This window comes from Vicugna pacos, chromosome 3 (genome assembly GCF_048564905.1).
Source record: "Vicugna pacos chromosome 3, VicPac4, whole genome shotgun sequence".
In the NCBI taxonomy this organism is placed as follows: domain Eukaryota; kingdom Metazoa; phylum Chordata; class Mammalia; order Artiodactyla; family Camelidae; genus Vicugna; species Vicugna pacos.
Window position 1 is genome coordinate 7,077,113 of NC_132989.1, and position 17,804 is coordinate 7,094,916.

Sequence of the window (17,804 nt, forward strand, 5' to 3'; positions counted from 1 at the left end):
GGCTGTCTTCTAACAGCTGAGAGGCCATAGCTTCCTCAAAAGAAATTCCCCAAAGGGTGCCTTTGTGTAATCTGGATGAGCAGGGGCCATGGCGTGAGAAGATCCCTCTGGTTAATGAGCTGTGAAGGAGCTGACCTCTGGTCCGTCCTGCCTGGCAGGCAATAGTAGGAGAACTCGCTTTACCCACTGCCCACGACCCTTTGCAAGAGTCCCGTTCTTGAGGCCTGCCATTCTTGTCTCCCCCAGACTAAATCCAACTGCATTCCCAGGGACGTGGAAGCATTTCTACCATGAAGGTCTCAGACAAGTGCCTTAAAGCAGTGCAGGGAGGAAGGAGGTGCTGGCTGTGACTGTGCCGATGAGGAAGCATCTTCTAGTGCAGGCTCTAGAGGCCCCACCTCCTGCCCCTCAATCTTTTTAGTAGCCCCCAGAATCTCTTCAAGTCCCTTCTTTCCTCTGAGCCTCAGCCCCTCCCACAGGCTGAGTCCCAGTGATCAGAATCTTCTTGCAAATGACAGTTGGCTCAGGCTCAGGCAGGAAGTGAGGGCAGGTGAGGCATCAAAGTGACTTGTGAGGCAGGATGATTTATTGGAATATTAATTTGTTTTTGAGCTTCCTCAATTTTCGTCTTCCTCCTCATTTCAAGCAGGGAGCTTGGCCCTGCTGGGCTTCTTGCTTCAGGGATTCTTGTCAGCAGCAGCCTACAGCCCACAGCCCATCTGTAACTTGTGAGCAGATATCATTAGGTGTCCTTGGGGAGCTCAAGAGGAGGCAATGAGCAAGTCTCATCTGGTACGGAAAGGGAAGAGAGGTCTCGGGCAGGGGCAGGCTGGGGTAGGGAGCAGGGGATGCATCTCCCAGGCAGCTTGTCAAAGAGTGGTGATTTCTGCTCTGTGTGGAGGTCCTTTGGGCCATGTGGACTGGTGCACCTCTCTATGGCAACTCCCTGAGGACACAGGAAACATTGTAGGGACAGCAGCTTGGAGCCTCCAGGAAGACAGGACCCTGGACCTGGGCACATGGATCACAGCCGAGTTCTGTGCCCTGTCCAGAGCATGGAGATCAAGTAGGGCTGCCAGGCTCCAAGGGTCACTGTAGGGGGTGGACATGATGATTTCAGTGGTTTCCATGATAGGCTGGAAGTTACAGACCATTTCTCTGTTTCCAGAGCATCACATGATTGTACTGTGTTCTTATTCATGGCCGGGAGGGGTGGGGCATGCCAATAAAGATGTTACCTCTCCATCCCCAGTCTAGCAGATTGAGGGCTCAGAGTAGGAAGCAAACATTTTTTAAAATAAGGAGGGTGATATTTCTTTCAAACTTGGACTTGAGACATGCAATTTATTCTTGCCTTTTTGAGTCCGGGGTGCAGACTCACCCAGGGGAAGGAGGGTCTTTTCCTTTGACATGATTTCCTTTACAGCTGGCAAGCAGCCACTGTTCCTTTGGCATTTCCATTTATTTTTTCATTCTATAAACATTAATTGAGGGTCTACTCTTTGTTAAGTACTGGGTTAAATGCGGAGGATATAATGATAAACAAAGTTGGCCTCTGCCACATCATGGACCTTACAAGTCTCATGGGAGAGACCCATTTATTCATCAAACACTTCTCCAAATACTTATATATACATGCATATACCTGGATAAAGATGTAAAAAAAGATATTGCTGTAAGAGTGAGTAGTAATAGATTTGATATAGTCTGAGGTGGGGTTGGAAGTGGAGGGGGTTCAGCAGAAACAAGTAGTGATGTTTGGGCTGAGCTTTCAAGACTAGATGAGGGGTGTGTGTGTGTGTGTGTGTGTGTGAATGCATGCGCAAATGTGAACATGCATACATATGTATGTTGCATGTGTGCACATGTATGTGCATGTATGGAGGCATTTCAGTGAAAGGGAAGAACATTCTAGAAGGTGCTGAGATAGAAGGAGGAGCCCGTTGTCGCTAAGGAATGGGAGAAGCCTGTGTGGCTGCCAGAGGTGAGGCCAGGGAAGGAGTGAGAAGCAAGGTCCCCTAAGGCCTTAGAGATCAGATAGGGCAGTTTGGCCTTTGTCTTAAGAGTAATGGGAGGCCACTGCAGGTTTGTAAGCCTAGAGGTAATAACACCTGATTTACATCCTAAAAAGATTATTCAAACTGCTGTGTTCAGCAAGGATGAAGAGAAGGCACGAGCCAGAGCAGGGAGACCAGGACTTTACAAGGAGGTAGATCTCGCTGTAATCATGGGGAAGACATCAAAATATTAGTAAGCAAAAAGCAAAACAAAAACAAGCTGCAGAAACATATGCATGATTCCATTTGTCTTTTTAAAAAGAATATGCATATCCTTGCATATATATACTCTGCATCTATGTGTGTATATTTCACAGGATAGAAGTTTGTGCTGGCCTGGCTTGTTTCCAGCCCTTTGCTATTACTAACGCTGCATTGTAGAATGCAAAACATCCTGGACTTGGGGTCCACACGCTTCAGCTACTGCTCCTAATTCCTGCCTTTAGGCATGTCATTTAGCTCCCCTGAGCCTCAGTTTTCTCATCATAAAATGAGGGTTTTGGGCCCGATAAGCTGTAGACATGAATTCTTCCTGCTTCTGGATTCTCGTAACTCCAGGCAGAAAGAATGTTCCAGGAAGGGTAGCGGCACACATTATGCAGGCAAGTCGCGTACCCCAGCTCTGTTTCAACACTGCAGAGGTAGGGTGACATTCTGGAAGAGCAGCAGCAGGACTGCGGAGAGCGAGAACATCTCCCAGGGCAGCCTGACGGTGGGAGGAGTGGGCGGCTGCCTGCACTGTGATTCCCCCCCTGCCTGGACCAAAATAGCCCCATCTCCTGGCCCGCTCCAGGAAGCTCCTTCCTGGTGAGCAGGAAATTCACTTACTCAGGACAGGTGCTAGATCTACATTAAGTTATTGCCCTCCAAGGTCCCATGAGCCCAGATGAAGTAATTACACCGGCAGAAATGAAAGAAGGGGACCAGAGGAAGGGAGGACTCACGTACTAGCCAACCTTGAAAAGGGGAATGTTGGTGGCACTCCCCCTAATGATTGGGGGTGAGGGCGTGAGAAGCACTGGAGCAGGGTGGGAGCATGGTTTTCATAAGGCTGGACCTTGTAACACAAGTTTGCAGGATGCAAATAGGTGCTATTCAAAATGGGGATTCAAGGGTCAAATAAGCTGGGGACACACAGGCTTAAAGAAGGCTGAGCAGGTTTTTCTACCATAGCACTTTTCAGAGCTCGTTAAGATGACTTCACTCTGCATCCTTGAGGAGAAGTAAAATGATACACATGTCCCCACCTTTTTAAAAAGAGCACTTTGTGAGGGAGACCTTCCTCAAACCACACTACAGAAATAATAGACTAGGCTGTAAGTCTGATGGTGGGGGAAGGGGGCTGGGGTCTTACCTCCACCCGAGCACCCGGTGCCTAACACACTGATGGGTCCATGCTGAGTACATACTGAGTTGATGATTATTCAACTAAGAACTTCCAAACTAAGTTTTCCTATTTCAAGATATGGCTAGGGACACATCTGGGTGTCTGCTAAATTCCCATATACTGTGGACTGAATATCTGAATCCCCTCAAAATTCATATATTGAAACCATAACCCCCACTGTGATGGTATTCAAAGGTGGGGATCTTTGGGAGGTGACATGGTCATAAGGGAGGGGGGCACCCTCATGGGTAGGATTAGCCCTCTTAACAGAAAGGACATGAGAGCGTGTTCTCTGTTCTTTGTTCTCCATGTGAAGACACAATGGGAAAATGACCATCTGAAAACCAGGAAGCGGTCCCTCCCCAGACACGGGCTCTGCTGGCACCCTGATCTCAGACTTCCAGCCTCCAGAACTCTGAGAAATAAATTTCTGCTGTTTAAGTCATCCAATTTCTAGTAATTTGTAATAGCAGCCTGAACTGGCCAAGACACCATCCAACACTTCTTAGTTCTCACTGTATAGACTTTCTATTAACATTAGTAGAGTGACTACAATTACCTCCCTCAGAAAAATTCCCTCATGAACTTTAAAAGCTTTATTCTTTCTTCCTTGAGAAAACCTCAATGTGCATCTATTGAAGGGAAAATTAGTACCTTACTACTAGGAGACCTGAGTAGCTCTACTTAGCTCTATGCTAACTAGCTAGTTACCAAAGTGTTAGGGTCTCAATTTCCTCGTGTATGAAGGCTGAGGATAAATTATGTATTAGTGACAATAAATTCCCCAATCCCAGTGACTTATAATAACAAGGGTCTATTTCTTGCTCATGTTTCATGCTGGTCATGGATCAGTTGCTTCACTGACCCAGTTACTGGGAACCTTCATTCTGGGCCCTGGGTGGAGGGGCAGCCCTGGTGGGGCATGCTGAGTTATGCAATGGCTCTTAAAACTCCTGCTTGAACAGGATCTACTCCGTATCTGCTCACATCCTCTTGTGCAAAGCACGCTATACGGCTATGCCTGACATTAACAGGGCAGGGAGGTATACTCCTTCCACGGGAGGGCACAGAAAGTCACATTACTATTGGTGGGAATGTAAATTGGTGCAGCCACTATGGAAAACAGTGTGGAGTTTCCTTTAAAAACCTAAAAATAGAAGTACCATATAACCCAGCAATTCTACTCCTGGGCATATATCTGGAAAAAAACAAAACCCCTAATTCAAAAAGATACATGCACCCCAATATTAATAGCAGCACTATTTACAACAGCCAAGAAATGGAAGCAACCTAAGTGCCCATCAACAGACAGTTGGATTAAGAAGGTGTGGTATATATATAATTCCATTTTATATATTATAATGGAATATTACTCAGCCATAAAAAGAATGAAATAATGTCATTTGCAGCAACATAGATGGGCCTAGAGAAATTATGCTTAGTGAAATGTTAGAGAAATACAAATGATACAAATATGATATCACTTATGTGTTGAATCTGAAAAATACTACAAATGAATGCATATACAAAGCAGAAACAGACTCACAGATGTAGACAACAAACTTGTGGTTACCAAAGGGGAGAGGGAGGGACAAATTAAGGGTATGGGATTCACAGATACAAATTACTATATGTAAAATAGACAAGCAACAAGGATATACTATATAGCACAAGGATATACTATATAGCACAAGGAATTATACACATTATTTTATAATAATTTATAAAGGAATATAATTTGCAAAAATACTGAATCATGCTGTATACCAGAAATTAACACAACATCATAAATCAACTATACTTCGATGAAAAAAAAGATATCACATGACAAGGGTGAAGATGTCTGATCCTTTTACTGAGGATCCCTGGGAACTCTGATACAATCTGCCACAGATTAGATGACATTTAAGTTCCTTTAGTTCTAGTTTTAGTATTCCTAGTCTCTCTGAGAATAAATCCAAGCTTTAGTACTCCTAATGTTTTCCTAGAACAGAAAACGTTGAAAAAACTGATTTTTAATGGAACTTAATGAAAAAGAGAGACAATAAGCCTCCACTTGTTGGCAGCAAAATTCTAGAATGTTTTTTTTTTTTCCAAAGACAGTCATGAGCAATTTGAATAGGGAGTGGTTGCTGACTTTCAGCCTGGTTCTCTAAAAACCATGCCACTTATATCGTGTTTGGTTTTCATGGGGTTGTAAGACTGATGGCTCTGGGGAATGACGTACACAGTGAGTCTGGGTTTCAGCAGCATTTTGGTAGCATCTCTTTTGGAGATGAGATGTGTGACTAGGATGGTTCATTTACATTTTTGATGAGGGAGCAACTGTATCTGACAAGTAAGAATGAAGAGGTTGAGGTTTGCCTCGGGGCTCTGTACTCAGGTTTGCCCCACTTCGTTCGTATTTTTAGCAGCATTTGGATGGAACCATGGTTCATCCCATCGATCCCTGACATGAGGCTGGGAAGGGTAATGAATGCATGGTGTGATGGAACTGGAATCCTCAAACAAATCATCATAGGTAAGAATCATGGGTAAAACCAGTAGAAAAAAGCTGAACAGAAGTAAATAGTAAGGTATGGTATTTAGAGTCCAAAAACCAATTACATAAAAAGAGTGTTAGGGAAACGTGACTTGATAATTGTCCTTCTATGGAAAGATGATAAACCCTGGAAGTTTGGTTAAGTTTAATAAGAGCAAATATAAAATGACTGCTAAAAATATGGTGAGGCTAATAATTGTAGATTTTATTAATAGATGTATAGTGAAGTCAAATTGCAAGCCTATGGACTTGGATGGGGCAGCGGGATTAGAGAGTGGGGGTGGGTAGGGGAGAGAGAGAAACTTAAATTGCACAGAGGCTTGGCTTGCCTTGCCTTTCAGGGAGCGTGTGTGCCCCAGGTTCTTTGCTCTATGTCTCCCTAAGTAAGGGTACCTCCCCGTGTTGAGTCTGATTCTGTTCCCTATAGACATACATTATAATACTGCATGTTAAAGGGCAGGCAGCCCCCTAAACGCAAGCAATCAATCATGTGATCAAGCAAAGAGCAATGATCTGTTCTAATGCTGGCAGAAAACTGTGGGTGTTGGATTTCTTGAGGGGGACAATGCTGTTCTCCAAAGTGGCATCTCTTTTCAAAGGTAATAATTTAAGTGGCATTCTGTTTCTGCCTTGTGTGCTGGTTTTAGAGTCCACTTTCTATGTGAGCTACGACTCCAGTCTATAGGGTCAGGATGGATGGATGTAATGGTTCTGCTCTTATTTGAGAGGCCGGGGTTCACAAGGCGGGAGGTGAAAAGTCGTTAGAACCGTTGATGGAACCGGGATGTTTTGCCTACAGAATGAAAGCTTGAGAAGACGATGAAGTGTGTTCGGTTGTCTGAAGAGCTGCAATGTGCCTGGCTCTGTGCCCCTTCTGTACTGTGTGGGGTCAGAGTCAGAGATAGTCTGTGGAAGCTACACATGATGGAAGGGCAATTTTCTAGTAATTAGGCACAAAATGTGGAGTACCTCGCCTGCACAAGGTAGTGAGCTCCCTGTCCATTAGAGGAACCTAGTAGGAGCTGAATAACCATGCGTCTGAGATGTTGATAGGAGATTTTTGCTTTGCCAATAAGTTTCCCCCCTTCTTTTGGTTATTATATCTGATTTTCCTCTAAGAACTCCTGATAAGAACTCCACTCACACACAATACATATGTTTTGGGTGAAGTGATATTGATTTGCTTTCAGGGATGGGCCTGTGGGTTCAGGCCCAGCATCTCATCCTTCTGGCTACAGTGACTGGTGAGGGGTGGGCTTGTGACCCATCTATGGCCAAGGAGAACTACTGAGCAAAAAGACAGACATCTTTTCTATAGGGTTTGAAGCAGGAAGGATATAACTCAGGAGAGGGTAGCCCCCTTGACACCACTAAGAGCTTGAGGATGGAGAAATCATGAAAGGGAACAGAGTCAAGAGATGAAGAGGGACCAGGTCCCGATGACCGTCAAACCACGACTGAAGTAGCAATCCTGCAGGACCCATCAGTTATGTGAGCCAACACATCCCATTGTGTAGGAAGACAGTTTGAGGAGGGTTTTCAGTAACTCACAAATAAGTGCCCTTGGTGGTTACGGTACGTCCCGTGAGGTTACTGCTATGATTCTCCATGTGGTGAGTTACAGCGTCATGCACCCATCCATCTCTCAGATGTATCAGTGGAGGAGCTAAATGCCATCTGGCTATTGTGTGAACAGATCGTGGGAGTCAGGGCAGGAGGGGAAGCAGAGGGATGAGCTGACAGGCTTTTTGGTTGTTGTCCAGGAGAGGAATGAGGGTGTGGACTCTGGTGTCGGGTGGAGGTGGTGAAAAGTGGTCAGACTGGGGATATGTTTTGATGGTAGAGCTGACGGGACCTGCTGATAGACTAGGGGAAAAAGATGTGTGAAGAATGACAGGTTTTAGCCTGAGAACCTGGGGGAATGGGGTGCTGTTTAAGCCAGAAAGCACTGGGGGAGGAACAGATCTTTTTAAAAATGGGAGTCAGAGAGGGAAATCAAGACTTCTGCTTTTCGTATGAAGTTTGAAATGCCTGTAAGACGTTAGGAGTGAGAAGTTAGGTAACCAAGTGTGGGTTCAGGAAAATGCTGGGCAGAAGACACAGTCTGGGAGTTAGCATATGGATGGTATTTAGAGCCACAGACAGGACTGGAAGAGTTTATCATGAAGACAGAAGTTGGAGAGAAGAGGACTCAGGGCAGAGCCCCAGGTGTCCTCCAACACCAAGAGGTCAAGAGCAAATGGCAGTTAAAAGAAATAGAGATGGAGGTCCCGAGAGTTGATAGAAAAACCAGGAGAGAACGGGGCCCTAGAGGTCTAGTGAAGAGAAAGGAGGGGTGATCATCTGTGCCAAATGCTGCCGATGGTTCAAATAAGAATTGCAAGTCAGGGCTAAGGACTGGCAACTCCTTAGGCTGGTGACACCGAGGTGGCCAGGGACCCTGGGGGAGGTGTTTCTGTAGAGTAGAGGATGGGAAGGTGGCTGAAGAAGATGACAAAGACAATGCATGGGGAGGGACTGACGGCAGCAGGTAGAGAACTTTTTTCAGGAGGTTTGCTCTGGGAAGATAAAGGAAAGAGGGAGGCAGGTGTGGGTGCCAAGGTGACAGCATGTATTACAGCAAGTCTGTGGGCGCAGAGAATGACCCCGTGAAGAAGGAAAGTTTGTTCACAATGGAGCGCACGGGGAGAAAGATGTCAGCAAAGTCCTGAGTAGGAGAGAAGTGTGCACGGACAGAGGTGTTGGCCTTGGTAGGATGATCAGTGAGGATCTGAGGTCTGTGGGCTGCCAGTTAAAGTCAGACCAGGCAGCCTTGTCTGTGTCTTCTTTTCTAACCACAGTGAGCTGCTTGTGGGGGCCGGGAAGTGTGCTTTATTCAGGGCTGGGGTTTTGCCAGGAGGTTAGGACAGAAAAGGAGTGCACTGAAGAGCTGAGGGTGTCTGCAGGGATCACAGGGAGGGCAAGGAGGGAAGTGAGGAGCCTCAGGTTTTGAGCCAGGCGTTACCCCAGCCCAATATGAACACAGCTCAGAGCTGTGTGAACTTCCTGAGGGGAGTCTCTGTACCTCTTTCTTCTGGCCCTGTTCCCTTCTTACACTAACTGCCCACCCTCCAGCCCAGATGGGGCAGATTCCCAGTGACAGCAGAAATACTAGCACTGGTTAAAGCTGCAGATCCCTGGGCCCTGTTGCCAACTTACTGAATCTAAATTTTGGAGATGGGCCCAATATCTACCTATGAAGTAAGGGCCCCACTGCTCCTACCCTCAGCCAGTGTCTTTGGAGCATCAGTTTCCTTTTAAAAAGAACATTCACTTAATTCTGTGCTCTAGGTCAGATTAGCTGCTTGGTTTGGGGAAACTGCAGGAATTTTTGATTCTTCCACCATTCTTCCTCGCAGTCAGCACTGAAACGTTCCCTTTTAAAAAAAAGTTTTGATTTCCCTTCCCTCTTGAAAAGCTACCACTGAGCACTGCCCTTCCAGTGGAAATTCCTCAAAGATGCTAATATTTGGCATCTGAAGGTTCCTGGGCCATGCTGTGTTTGGTTAAGAAAGCAGAGCTTTGTGGACTCATGAATAAACTCGAAGGACATATTCTACTCTCCTTGAAAGTTTATTTCCCAACAGGAGAGCCATCTGTTTTTCCACCACCACCCTCAGCAACACAATATACGAAAGCTTGTTTGACCCTTCCTTTTGGCCATGAACACATGACATTCGGTTTCAAAGAGGTATTCATTATACTCAGAAAGTTATCTTGCATAAGATGTCAAGATTTAAAATAAGAACTAGCAGGACACACGTTCAAATAGATTTGTTCATCTTATCCACGATTCAATGCCAGTTTCAGTGAGAATCATCATCTTTGTTCCACTGATAGTCTGGCTACCCTGGTCTGCTTTAAGTTTCTTTTTCAGACAGGGCCCTTTCCTGCCCCAGGGCCTTTGCATATGACATCTCCTCTATTTGCAAATCTCTTCTCTCTGCCCCCACTTCACATGGCTGGTTCTTTTTCATTTTTCAGGCTTCTAGTTAAATAACACCTCCTCAAAGAGGCTTCCCTATCTACCATGTCTACTGTAGGTCTTTTGACCACTTCCATCTCCCCCATTCCTTTTCTCAGCACTGTATTTGTTTCCTTTATTGCACTTGTTACAGTTTCTAATTATTATTTATTTACCTGATTATCATCTATATCTTCCAATAGATTATAAGCAATATGAGGGCAGGAACTAGTCTGCTTAGTCCCCAGTGCCTGGCATATTATAGGTTCTCAACTTTTGGTTGACTAATTTGAGTAAGCCCAACACAGAGAGTGATGTGATTAAAATACATTTTGGTTCATATTCCTTCTGCATCGGTTAAGATTAGGTTCAGCAGCAGGTGACAGAAAACTAGAAATAACAGGGGCTTGAACAAGATAGGACTTTATTTCCTTCTCTGTGTGGTAGTTCCATGGCAATCAGGGACTCAGTTTCCTTGCAGCATTTAGCTGTTAGGCTATGGGTTTGGCTATTGTACTCAAGGTCCAAGATGATAGCTAGAGCTCCAGCCATCACATCCATATTCTAGGGAGTTTACAGGGAGAGGGGAAACATATGATGGAAAAAAGAGCCCATGCCAGTTGTCTCTCAGGAAGGTTTTCTAGAAGCTGCCACCACAACATTTTTGCTTTCATTTCACTGGCCAGCCCTTTGTTACGTGGTCATATCCTACATTTTCTCATGCCGGTGCCTTTGCTCATGTTACTTCCTGCCTGAAGGGCCCTTCCTTTTTACCTCTGCATGTTGGACTCCAATCTCTCTCAGAGTCCAGAGCCAGTGCCAGGAAGTCTCCATCAACCCCATCATACACATCCATCACCCTTTGTTGTGTTGCCATGGCACCTCGCTTATGCCGCTTACACCACCTTCTCATTTTTTTATATACACAGCTGTGGCAGACACTGCTAGTTGCCTAGCAGGGAAATAAGAGGGAAGCTCCCATGGAAGGAGGTAGGAAAACCTGGAGGGCTAGGGGGCAGGGCTGCATTTGTTCGGAGCACATTTGTGGCGGCCCCCTTCAGACTGGACATGTGCCCTCTGGTCACCACTGGTCTCACCATGCCCTGCACTGCTTACACTGGGTCGGCCTCACATAAATTACATTACCTGCCCGGCCCTTGTAGGTGTGTAGCCTTGTGACGCATGAAGTGGCTCAGCCCACTTGGCCTATGATACCTCCAGAAATAGAGAAATGCGCTGGTATGGGTCAGCCCAGGGCCTTGCAAATACCACCATTTGTCTTCCTGTAACTTGCACTCGAGGCCACAGTCCCACGTCTCGGGGCCACACAGATTATACTGACTGTCTCTTGCACATGACAGTTCCTCCGACATTCAAAGTCAGACGTGTTGCCATTGCTTTAACCTGCTCTCAGTGGTAAGCACTCGGTAACTATCAGCTCTTGTTACGAGTGGTGTGAATAATGTTATGACTGATGGCTCAGTGCCAGATATGAGCATTTAACAAATGAAGTAAGCCTGGGTCAGCAAAGGGAAACCAGAGTGTCAGAATTTTATGGGCATTTTGGAAATCATTAGCCCAGGGATAACAGCCTCTTGTGTTCATGGATAAGTGGAGAGAGGCTGCTTGAAGCAGTATGCTGATTCTCAGGCCACACCTGTGCTCGCTGGTAAGGGATTCTGGGATGGACTGGTGATGGCTGCCAGGAAGAGAAAGGAGGGAATGGTGGAGAGATGTCAGTCATTTGCCATGTCTGATTTTATCCAACTTCAAAGGCCCAGAGAAGTGGAGAAGGTCCCATGAGGAGTAACGTGCAGTACGGAATCTAGAATCCCTGACTTCTAGAGTCTTTCTTTGGACCAAGCTTCCTCACTGCTGTTGGTGTCTCCCAGAAAAATTCACGGGCTGATGAAATGCTTATTAAGACCCTAGAGGTAATTTTGGTTGTTGTTCCTCATTTTCTTACCCGCTAGCTATCTCAGCTACCTCCTCCAAAGGCTGCCTTTTACCATGCATCTCCTTCCCTAGTTAAATAAAAAAGATTCATCCTGCTTCTTCTGCTGCCATTCTTTTTGGAAATGCACAATAATCAGTCTTTAATGAGCTTGTGACTCTGAACCGAGGTATAATAATTTCAGTGACTCTGCAGCTTCCGTTGATGGAAATATATTTATTTTAGAAGCTGATGACCTGTGGGAAAAGACTATTATTCTAAATATCATATGAGGTCATGGGAGCTGATGGAGGGCTCGGGGCAAGGGGGAGGAGAGGGGAAGAAAACCAGTGAAAATTAGAATTGCATATGAATGAAAATAGACTGCTTTCTATTCTGAGCAAGAGATCTTGGTTTTGCAATTCTTTAGGGGTGCTGTAGCAAGATGTACTCAGATGTGAGAAGTTTCGCGAGGCTAGCTCAGCCGTTTGCCTAGGGTTCCACTAGGTGACATGAGGGGTGGCAGCTGAGGTCAGCCTTAGGTCCTAGGATAGAAGGCTAGTGGGAACTATGAGGAGGAAATGGGATGGTCAGAGACCATGCTTCATATCTTTAAAGGAGAGTTGTTCCTGTACTGAGATTTCACATAAAGTATTACACTTTCTATCACAGGAAGCTAGATGAGCCAAAACCAAACTAATAAACAAGCAAGAGCACATAGTTACCAAGAATGTGACTCCTCAGTTATTCTAAGTGAATTTTACACACACACACATATTATGTAAGATGGGGAATCTTAGTGGACATACTCGTTTTAATCTAATTTTTACTGTTAGTATGTCGTGATCCTTTTCCTTGGTCAATAAATCAAGATTTGTGATGTCCTATTGATTCACTGATTACCCTCCAAACAACTACCCCCACCTCATTTCTTAACAGAATGCATGAATACCAAGCCCCATGGTTTGGGCGAGTGATTTTACTCCCAGCTCTGGAGTAAACTTTGATTAGGTCGAGCCAATCAAGCTTGTCTTATTACCCAGACCTTGGCAGTTGGTTCAGGGATGGGCACTTGACTCAGTTTGGATCCAGGAGGAGACAGTTGGTAAGGCCTTTAAAGTTAGGAAGTTTCTCTCTTTCATGGAAGCCTCTGGAATTGATGCCATCTCTTACTTCGGGTGGTGTGGTACAAGAAGGTGGGATTGGAAGTGCAGCGGACCTTGCTCCTCACAGGAGGGGGAGCCAGCCAAGACTGAAGCTGTGTAGAACACAGTGGAGACTATGGCTGAAAATACGAAGTGGGGCCAGGAAACCCTCAGGAACCTCTGGATCAGACCATGCCTGAGGCTCATGCCACCTCTGTACTTTTCAGTTAAATGAGTCAATAAACTTAAGCCTGTTTGAGTCACGTTATCTATTACTGGCAACCCAAAGCATCCTAAATAATACAATGATTTTACACAACAGTAAAATATCCTATTACATGGATGTGTTAAAAGCATTTTCATTCCTACTATTCAATTTAATCTCAAAGGCATCTTATGAGGTTAACAAATTTGGCAAGTGGGTAACGAAGGCCTGGAGGGGAAAAACCGATCTATCCAAGATGACACAGCTGGTTAGTGGCAGAACCAGGCTTCCTGACTTTTTGAACAGAGCTTTTAACACTCAGTTACACCTCAAGGAGAGGGATTATGGCCCAGTCAAGAGAATAATTCTGAAGGATGGGACCATAATATTAGGCTGACAATTAGGATGCGCAAGTGGCCTGTCATGTGAATCAGCTCCACCTCGGATTTGAAATCTAGGATGTAAGGCATGAAAATGTTTAGAGATCAGAGTAGTGGTTCTTAAACTGTGGTCTGGGGACCCCTGGGGGGTTCCTGAGATCTTTTCAATAGATTTGCGTCAAAATATTTTCATAATAATGTTAAAATGATATTTGCCCCTGTTCCATTCTCATTCTCTCGTAAGTATTTGGTGGAGTTTTCCAGAGGCCGCATGACATGTGATACAAAACAAACTGAATGCAGAAGGAAACATAAGAATCCAGTTGTCTTCTGTTAAGCCAGAAACATTAAAGAAATTTCAGGAATATCAAACAATGCCACTCTTCTTACTAATTATCTTCTTGTTGTTTGGAAAATATTTTTAAAAAATGTGTTACTATGTTAACGTAAATGTTTCAATGATTTTTGAAAAATATAAATAATTTTTTTTCAGTATTAACTTTGAACACAGTACGTATGGATAGACATAACCTACACAGACAAAAGTTGTTTGGGTCCTCAATATTTTTAAGAGTGTAAAAGTGTTTCGAGGGTATAACATTTGAGAGCTGTTAGGTTAAAGGATAAATATGACATTTGATTAAACTTCTTTCAGGAGACTCATTCAAACAAGCCTAGACTCTTTTTGACTATTGACACCTAGACTCTAGCCACAAAGTACAAAGTGAACTGGAGATTCAGCCATTGATGTGTAGTATGATCAGCATGGTTTAAACCAAGTTGTACAACTTTGGTCAAAAGTTCCTTTGGGGATCAGAATGAATTTGTTGCCTACTTTGATCAAACTGATCAGAAACTGACAGGCTCTGTCCATTGCTCTGTAGACACATGACGCCACTGGAGTGCTATGTAGTGAGAGGTAACATTGTGATGGCAAGCAACAGAAGATGACCTGGCTAACTGGGCAGAGAAGTTGCTTATCAAAAGGATCTTGGGAGCTCTCAAAGACGTTAGGAGAAATGGAGAGCCAGGCTTGAAGCTAAGCCTCTGGGAGCAATGAAAACATCACTCCAAGGAACTAGCTAGATGGACAGAACACCACCACCCCTGTCGTCCCACCAAGCCCTTGAGGAGACCACCCACCCCTCTGTGCCAGGATCTCAACCTTACAAACATTGTCATCCCAAAAGTCAGACCCCTTGCCACCATTCTTGCCAGCAAAATGGATCTCCTGGAAATCTCTTTCCTGGAGTTGCTCTCTTTGGAATCAAAGTTTATAGGAGTGTGTCTGATTGGCAGAACCTGAGTCACATGCTTTCATTCAAGTTGCAAGAAAGGCTGGAATTTGATTTGAGTTTTATAAATTCTGCCTTGGAGAGGTGGGATGCACAGGGCTGAAATGATCCCAAACATTGAGAAAGTATTTAACAAGAGCCAAGAAGTCAGAAAACACAGCTGACGTCTGCAACATGTGGTGTTAGAAGCCACAGAGTTGTGGTTATGCAGAAGGTGCCAGAGTTAGGCAGATCTGGGTTTGAATTCTATCTCTGTTGCTGCTACCAGATGTAGGACCTTAGGAAAATCACTCAAAGTCTCAAAGTTTCAGTGATCTTACCTACATCTTTGGGTAGATATGAAGATTAAGTTAATTCCTTAGATGAAATAACATGTAACATAATATTGTGTGTACCTAATAGGCATCCCATAAATAGTAGCCATTAATATTACTGATCTTCAGGTTTTGCAAATAGACGCATTTTCCCCTAAAGGGGTAAAGGGAAGCCAGGGCACAAGGATGCCAAGGGACTTGCACAGAATTTAAGCAAGAACTAACATCAGGGTGTGCTTCTGAGCTCACTGATTCTGGGTCCAGCTCCTATCTCAGTTTTTCAGACCCATCACCTACTTCTGTAATCAAAATGTGGCAGAAGTAATAAAGATCTCATATTACCCAATTTTTTTTTTCGGTGGGGACATTTAAGGTAAATTTTATTATCTTCCTAATCTTTTCTGCATTATTTGAAAATTTACTAATCAGTACACAGTATTAAAAATTTAAAAACAGCAGTAAAGCTGTTTTTATTCTGGGGAACAAAGATCTGTCTCAGTTTCAGTTCCCCTCAAAGCTGAGCCTAAGCTGAGGATTTGGGTCTTGAGGGTAATTTATGTAGGAGGCGACTGAAGTCTAAGTCCTGGTTTTCTAAGGTCTGTTTATTCATTTACTTATTTTTAATGGAGGTACTGGGGACTGAACCCAGGACCTCACGCATGTTAAGCACACACTCTACCACTGAGCTATACCTTCCCCTAGTCTTCATTTTCTAATGAAACAGAGAATCTAATGAGCATTTCCCAAGTGTGGATCAATATCAAGAGTGTTACCAGAGATAACCTACATAATAGGGTTCTATGAACAACTGTGGGAGATGCTGGGACAAAAAGGTATTTTTACTGCAGGACTTCTCAGGGCCTTTGGCCTGCTGATGCACGTTGAGAATGCCTAAGTGGGATGTACAGCCCAGTCCCTGTTGTTATTCCAAGAGGACTTTGTAGGATTAATACTCTCCTGAGTACTTTGGGAAATGTTGCATGATCTCAGAGGTCACTTCAAACTATAAAGTTAGTGATTTCTATGATCTCATTTAGTCTTTCTCCCAAGTCAGTAAAATGAGGAGCCATGTTGAGAATCACTTGGTCAAAACCAAGAAGCCAGTTGTGAGCATAACTGGACTCAAATCCAAATCTTTTGAGCCAATTTTTCCCCTACAGTGTGAGGAGGGCAGGCATTGTGGCTTGAATTATGCTCCCCAAGAAGTTAGGTCAAAGTTTAACCCCCATACCTCAGAACGTGACCTAATTTGGAAACAGAGCCTTCCTAATTTTGAAACAGATCATTAGCGTGGGACCTGATCGGAATGACTTGTGTCCTTATAAGAAGGAGAAATCTGGACACACATGCTCATAGATGGAAGATGGTGTGAAGATACAGAGAGAATGCTACGTGAAGGAGGAGGCAGAGATTGGAGGCATGATGCCGCAAGCCAAGGAATCTTGGGCTGTTGACCTGGGACCTGGGACCTTTTGCTGGAGTGCTTGCACCTGGACAAATGTCTCCTGTGAGCAACATAATACAAACAAACTAAGATGAAAAATAACTGCACCCATGTGCAGTTGGGGCAATTATGAACAGTAAGATACAAAAAGGCCACAAACCAGCTGCCCCTTCTGAGATGCCGAGAGCAAAGCACGGTACCGAGAGGGTAGGCAGACCACCTAAGCTACATTTCCTGCCCAACCCACCGATCTGCCCCTACCCTCATTCTGTTTAAGGGACCAGCTCGCACCCGCCGTGGAGAGCGAGCGAAGGAAACTGTTACCCACTTTCACGCCCTCATCCTGCAGCAGGAGTCCCACAAAGCCTTGCCTGAATTTCTCGTCTGGCCTCTTATCAATTTCTATTGATTAGAGCGTCCAAGGAACTGAGTATTAGAAGCTGAGAGCGGCCGGAAGGATCTTTATCCTGTACGTTTCAGAGGGCCACCACCTTGCCAACCCCTTGATTTTGGACCTCTAGCCTCTGGAACTGTTGAAGAATACATTTCTGTTTCTCTCAGCCACCCAGCTTGTGGGTAGTTTGCTATAACAGCTCCAGGAAACAAACACAGCAGATGCGATAGGAGCCCTAGAATGGACGCGTCTAGGCTCCGTTTGGTCGGGCCCAGGTCTGAGCTCTGAACACAGCAGTGCACAGCGGCCTGCAGGGAGAGCTGCCGGCCTCAGCCCCGGGGGACAGGGCTTCTGTTTAACAGCTGAGAACAAGGGGATTCTCCACGCTTTCCTCAGACCCAGGCTCTCTCCTCCCTCGTCTTCTCACCTCAGCAACAAACAGGAGAACTTAGAGGCTCATAAACCTTTTATAAACAAACAGAGTCCCTTTCATGTTCATTTTCCTTGTGTCTGGGCAGGGCTGTTTCCTTGTGCTGGGCTGCCGGGCCATGGAATGTGACCTCTCTCTGTGGAAAGAGCCAGGAGCAAGCTTTGCCAGCTGAGTTGGCAGGGACAGAGCTGCCCCCGGTGTAGACACCTGTTGCTCCAGTCTATTTACAGAGACCTCCTGGGTGCTCACTGCCCCAGGCAGGGCTTGAACCTCTG

General features: G+C 44.9%; 1 protein-coding gene across 3 annotated transcripts in view; it reads right to left on the minus strand.

The window, feature by feature from the left end:
* ADRA1B (adrenoceptor alpha 1B) overlaps positions 1-17,804 on the minus strand; it is a 281,409-nt gene that overhangs the window by 118,329 nt on the left and 145,276 nt on the right. The gene's annotated exons all lie outside the window — the stretch shown is intronic.